The 7,246-nt window shown below is 39.1% G+C and overlaps 1 protein-coding gene across 1 annotated transcript in view; it reads left to right on the top strand.

Moving 5' to 3' along the window:
• chrm4a (cholinergic receptor, muscarinic 4a) overlaps positions 1–7,246 on the top strand; it is a 154,715-nt gene that overhangs the window by 26,604 nt on the left and 120,865 nt on the right. The window lies entirely within an intron of this gene.

Raw genomic sequence — 7,246 nt, 5'->3', positions numbered from 1 at the left:
GGGACCATAGGCAGGCAGGGGGAATGCATATTGATGTTAAAAAAACTCATACATTTTTATGCCAAAGACCTTTAAAAATTAACTATGCATTGTATTTTTGATATCTTATGGATATCATCTGTGTTTTTCTTCTTCCCATAGGCTAAATAAAGGTATTTCCACTGTAAATTGGTGCATAAAAGTGTATATTTCCATCTCAGGCATTACTCTTTTTCTTTACCTTCAGCTGGATACTTTTTTACTTAATTTGGATATTTTGATATATTCGCCTGATTGATTCTGATCCTGTTTTTTCACGCATAACTTTGTGAACTTTTTCCAGATTCTGCAGTTTCCTGCTTCCCTTTTCTTGGTTATGGTTTTTAAACGTATGTAGTTTCTTGGCTCTGTTTACCCCCATGAACACCACGTAACATCTTATTATTCGTAAGGGTGCACATTTTATGTTTGTGTTCTGGATACATGGAATACAGGCAACAAGGAAAGGACATAATTCAGTACAGGATACGTTTAGTGATTTAAGGAATATTGTCTTAATGGAATCATTAGGCAGGGTTTTGACGTACCTTCCTGCTTATTAACTAAAACTATCTCATATCATCAACCACACTAACCCAGGGAAATGTAGTGTTAGGTGGAGAAAAGCTGCGCTGGAACATTCCAGAGCTCCTTTGGGTGTCCTCTGGCATTCTCGGGCTCGATCTCTCCCATGTAGCGGTTTGGCTTAAATCATTTTGTCCATTTCTCTCCATTGGCAGGCAGCTGGAGCTTTGCTTGCTCCCATTCGGATGAAGTGATTGTGTTCGACAACTGGAGGTTGAAGTGGGAGTTTTTTTCTTTTAAAGGCAGCTGTGAGCCGGCCTTTGGAAGGGTTGTTGCTTGGCCCACCTGCAAAGGCAACGGGTTGGTAGTTGGAAGAGTTTTTGGAAAATAAAAGAGAGCAAGAGAAGAGTAACTTTTTGGCTTCTTCTTGTTTTATAGTCAGCTGTCTGCAACTTCTAGCCCTCCCATTGATAAACTTTACAGTTTAATTCTTTCCTTTTCACTTTTCTTTTAAAAGAAGTAAAAATGTTCATCTTACTTAACTTCACTAATTCTTCCATATTTTGAAGTTGGGCCTCCTCAGATGCTAAACACCTAATATATGCTGCGCCTTGGGTGGTTGAGCCCTCTAAATATATGGTAAGCATTTCTATCCCCAGCTCCTCCTGTTCGCATATCCTTGATATGCTAAACCCTAAGTTGCTCCCTGGATGCTTTACAGTAAAGTACAATAAAACATTAAATGACTGGGACGTTTAAAATCAAAATATCTATCAATACAAGTGAGAACTTGTGCAATGACAACAAAGTTGAATCTAATCTAAGCTAGTGGTCTCGGTGGTTCTCATGTTCAGTGTCTAGACCAGGAATCGAACCACCAACCTTCCGATTGGTAGGCAACCACCTGAGCCCCCAGATAGAAAACTAGTGTTTAGTTTTTGTGGTCGCTGCATCAGAATGATGAATTTTAAAACAAAGCTTCTTATTGTTACTAAGCAACTAAGTACAATACATACATTAATAAACATTTTAATTTAGCAATACAAAATCTGTTTCTTTTGTTCTCTTTTACATTGTGGTTGCAGATAAAATGTTCTAATATAGTGCTTTTCTAGTCTTAATGACTACTGAAAGTGCTTTTACATAGTACAGGAACCATTCACCATTCACACACATTCATATGTGTGTGTGTGTGTGTGTGTGTGTGTGTGTGTGTGTGTGTGTGTGTGTGTGTGTGTGTGTGTGTGTGTGTAAAGTTGAAGTCACCAATATGCAATATATAGCAGCGAAGACCCTATTAAAACTGAAGGAATTGTGACTATTATAATTAATCACATTTTTTAAGGGACTTAACATACTCAAAAACTCAGGCCTGGTTACATTTTTACATTTTTAACGGTTTCAGGAATAGGCGCACCAAAATGGCTCGCTAGCGCCCCCTACAAAATTAAAGGGGTACACATATGTAGCATGTCAAGACGTGCAAAAAAGCTAACTTGAGCCATACCTTAAACCCAACAGGAAGTGGGTGTAACTTGAGTGTACATTGTCCAATTGGCTCAAAACCTTTCAGAATCCCTTAGACGACCCTGACAACGTGTAAATACAGATATATAGTCAAAGTCATAGCACCCCCCAGTGGCAACAGGAAGTAGACCCCAAACTATATATGCTATACTTAAAGAACTACTCTGAGAGATTTCATTCAATCAACTTCAAATTTGGCATATGGCATCTAAAGACCTCAACAATGAAAATGTATTAAAAGCAAAACTTTTTGTTCAATGGTGTGGGCGTGTCAGCAATTTTGAGCATTTATCGATGAATGAAGAAGTTGTTGTAACTTTAGTGTACATTGTCATATTTGGCTGGAATTTCTTACCATTGACAAGAGTCCAAGCCTGAGGACATCTATAGGCGCAAAATTGACTTTTGGCCAAAGTACCCTCTGCTGGCAACAGGACATCATCCCATTTACATTAACTTATAATATGTGGTGTACATGTGATACTGAGCCACGCCCATGTACTCAGACTCTGCTTTCTGGCTTTTGAACCACTCATGGGTAGTCTTGTGTGAAGTCATTGAACTCAGCAGAGAGTTACATTGTAACTGATATGTTTAAGATGTCTTAAGACTTTCCTTTTTGATAAAGCTTATAGTTAAGACATAGAATTGAATATTGTTAGGGAGTGAGGAGTCGCAGCGTCCGCCCGGCCCACCTGCTTCTCGTCATAGTTGTCAGATCTATCTATCACATAATCAAGAATATAATAAAACTGAAGGGAGACTTGGCATACAGCCCGATCCGGTTGGGGAGAGTTCTAGCCTGACCAGGCCCCTCTCTTTACCCTGTCTCTCTTGGTTATGCTTTGATAAAGCTTATAGTTGGGCATAGAATTGAATATTGTTAGGGAGTGGGGAGTCACAGCTTCCGCCTAATTCGGCCCACCTGCTTCTCGTCATAGTTGTCAGATCTATCTATCATATAATCAAGAATATAATAAAACTAGAGAAAGACTTGGAATACAGTCCGATCCGGTTGGGGGAGAGTTCCACCCCGACCAGGCTCCTCTCTTTACCTTGTCTCTTTTAGTTATGCTTTGATAAAGCTTATAGTTAGGGCATAGAATTGAATATTGTTAGGGAGTAAGGAGTCGCAGCGTCCGCCTAATTCGACCCACCAGATTCTTGTCGTAGTTGTCAGGTCTTTCTATCATATAATCAAGAATATAATAAAACTAAAGGGAGCCTTGGCATACAGCCCGATCCGGTTGGGGAGAGTTCTAGCCCGACCAGGCTCCTCTCTTTACCCTGTCTCTCTTAGTTATGCTGTAATAGTTTTAGACAGCTGGGGACTTCCTTTGACACACTGAGCTCCTCTCTCCTCTATCTTCTATCTTTCCATTTATGTGCATCCATGTACCAGAAATGCCATACATGTATTTATACGTATGTACCCAGCGAACAATTATTGTAGACAAGAAACAAAGGAGCTGGAGACAGGGACAGAGCCGCATAAAACAACCAACCAACTCATGACTTACTTCTTCCGATAATGATAGATGACATTTTGAAGGTGGAAGGTTTATATCAATTTTGTGTCAGTGCATTCAGTGGATAGACAACTCCGGGAAGTCATAGCTAGGTGCAGTCCAGGAAGTGGAGGAAGGCGGTTACAACAAAAGAGCAATGGCAAAGCCAGGGGGTGGCCAGCGGTGGCCATGGCCACCATAAGCTAAAGTCCCCGACAAAGGTGTCCACTTGCCTGATTCAGTTTCATTCAACTTTTTTTACTCAACTCCATTAAAAAGAAATGCAAATTCTTTGAAAAAAATTTGGTGGTCTGTAGACCAAATCGCTGTGACGTTGCGCAAAAACAACAATCACTTCAGGGTTGACAAATGACATTTAATTGGATTTGCAATGGCAAGCTTGTACTCAGCAACCATCTGTTGTCATTTTCTGTCGCAATGGTGGGAGTTGTTGAGTTTCTGTAAATAACATCACAGAGCAAGGTCTAGACCTGCACTTTCATGAAAAGTGCAGTTGTTGGGATTTGAATTGAATGTTATCATTTTAAAATATATAAACATGGAATACGGACCTGTATGACATTTCTGCTGTGCGTATTTGATGTAGATGCGCTGTAGTTTTGCTAGTGTCTTTGATAACCAAAAAGAGTTATGAACAGCGACATCTCATCACCGGTCTGACTGACTGGAGGTATTGGGTGGTCGGTGGCCCAAAAGATAACATAGGTCTCCAATTCTAATGCAAGTTAAAGTGTTGAGATATGAAAGCCCCAAACATGCATTTTAGATGAATGAGATGAGTTCATGCAGTGCTGTTTGCCCAGCGCTGTTAATTTGATTTTTCAATCCGGAATTTATCAAAAAACAAACATTATGATTTAATCTACAGACCATCGTAATGAAGCCTTTACAGCGCCACTAGCATATCATCATCCATTCGGTTTCTACCCTGTGATGGCCTAGTTTTTTGGGCATGCTGCAGTTGCCATGTTGCATATACTGTGTGACTGTGTGTTTGTATGTGAATATGTGTGTCAGCCCCAGATGTTGTTACTGGCACAGTCCCTGTGAGCTGGCATCCAAATGGGCACAGAGGGATGTAAAGTTGGACAGCGAGGGTGGGATGCAGAGGGGCGATAGAGGAATTAGGGGAAAGGGGTTTGACAAGAGACAGATGAGGGTTCGTGCCAACTGTTCAATGCTAGAGAGAAGTCGGGTAGGATTAGAACTGATTGTGCTAACATTGCTAAAATTTCTCATTTACCCATCATACATTTAAAAAGAATGTGGTAATAACTACATGTAATGAAGAATCAAAATGGATGGATGGATGGATGGATAGATGGACCTCAACTGCCACTATTTAAACTTGGGCCTCATTTGACACATGCTAGCATTTATTTCTACTCTTTCATGTTTGATACACTTACATGGAAAACAGTTTTCTCAAAGCAAAAGAGTAATGACATAATTCTGTAATTGTACAGATGTAATTCTGTAGAAATGCACATTGCACTACATGTATTTGATACCATCTTAATTGAATAATTGCACTATTACTCTACTATATGCAACATGGTGCACTCTTCCTATACTGTAGAGATATTTTTCAGTCTTTTATGATGTTGACTTGTAGAATGATGTGTGAAACTCGACATAATACTGAATGTTATTGAGCTGCTGCGAAACATATTGTCCAACTCGCTAGATTAAACATTTCTAATCTAGATGTAGGGGAACATTAGATGGTGCCTAATAACCTTCGCTGTACAGAAATATGCACTAATGGAGACATAAAACAGAGTTTTTTTGAGGACACAGACATGTAATACCCAGGATTGTGCTGATGAAATCTAGATAAGGTCAGCTCCAGCGGAAGTGCAAATCTCTGAAGTGACATTGGGGTAATTCTGTGGAGGATATAATTCAACAAAAGTCATCTTGTGTTTTCCAATTAGAACTTATGCTGCTGTTAGTACTGATATTAATCACAAAGCAACCCTTTATTAGCATCATGTGTATCCTTGTCCAAATGGTTCGAGAGTATAAAGGGATAAAATGGTGCATGGTTAGTAGCTTTGTAAATATCGTAGTACTTAATTACCCTAACCTGAAGTGCCATTTCTTCAGAGGTGGGTAGTGTAACCAAAAATTGCACTCAAGTGAAAGTACTGTTACTTCAGAATAATATGACTCAAGTAAAAGCAAAAAGTAGTCATCCAAATAATTACTTGAGTAAGAGTAAAAAAGTGCTTGGTGAAAAAACTACTCAAGTACTGAGTGACTGTTGAATAACGTCGGATTTATTTTTTAACAAAAGCATTCAATCAGACAGACAAAAATACAAAATAATCATCTTTAGGCAAATTATAGTTCATCCAATTAAGAAAATAAATTAAAATGAATTTATTAATTACAAAATAGCTAAAGTTAAGAGGCTTACACATCAAATTTGGATGGATACTGTATATATACTGTATGTAGGAAATGTTCAAAACATGTAACCTAAAAGACAAACATTTGCCTATCCACAGCAAAAACAAAAATTAGCGCTACATGTTTTTTCAAGTTAGATGTTGAGTTTTTGAATGCTGAAATGTCCGTTTGTTTTGGTCGACACAGAAGACGCCGCATAACGTAGCTGCTCTTTTGCATTTTTACTAAAAGGAAAACATGCTTTTATTATGAGGCCAGGGTTGTTCCTCCTTGTCTGTGTCTGCATTTCCCACGGTTTATTCTGACATTTTTGTTTTTCTACAACTGTAAAGCTACTGAGATCGCTACTGAGATCGAGTCTGGTCACGGGGTGAGACTGCACAACGACGATTGATTGGCGGAACACAGTCACGTGGCAGAGCCTTTAGCAGAAGTCTCTCTCTCGCTGTCAAAATAAAACATTAAAATGAAACGTACGCGGGGGGGATAAAAACAATAACGCGTAGAATACCAAAGTAAAAGAAAAGTAACGAGCTCATTCTAGTGTTATTCCATGTCTTGCACCCACTCCATGGCTTGCTGCTCATTCACAGGAGCACTTTCAGTGACAGACTCATTCTCCCAAAATGCACCACAGAGCGCCACAGGAAGTCATTCCTGCCTGTGGCCATCAAACTTTATAACTCCTCCCTCTAAGTGTCTGACACACACACACACACACACTTAGAGGTTAAAACTGGACAATATTATCTGTTTTGCGCAATAACACTGGCCTGAAATGTGTGCAATACTCAACTGCTACTTTTTATTATTATGATAATTATTATTACTTTTCACCATTGCAACTCCTAAATTCTGTTAATTATGTAAATACTGTTTCATAATATTCCTTTAACTATGTAAATACAGTACATATCCACACTCCTTATATTTCTTTATTTATATTTCTTATAGAGTTTCTTCTTCACAAATCTACTGAAGTAAAAGTAAAAGTATAGCGATTCAAATCTACTCCTAGAAGTATAATTCTTTCAAATACTTACTCAAGTAAATGTAACGGAGTAATTGTAACTCGTTACTACCTACCTCTGCATTTCTTGTAAACAAGGTGTGGAAAGAGCTGGTGCGAAGACACAGGGTGTTGAACCTGGGACTTCATCTGCAATTAGGGGCGGCTGTGGCTCAGTGGTAGAGTGGTTGCCTGCCAATCGGGAGGTTGGTGGTTTGATCCC

Source organism: Etheostoma spectabile, chromosome 24 (genome assembly GCF_008692095.1).
Source record: "Etheostoma spectabile isolate EspeVRDwgs_2016 chromosome 24, UIUC_Espe_1.0, whole genome shotgun sequence".
NCBI lineage: Eukaryota > Metazoa > Chordata > Actinopteri > Perciformes > Percidae > Etheostoma > Etheostoma spectabile.
The sequence above is the reverse complement of the archived record's forward strand: the minus strand, read 5'-3'. Positions and strand labels throughout refer to the sequence as shown.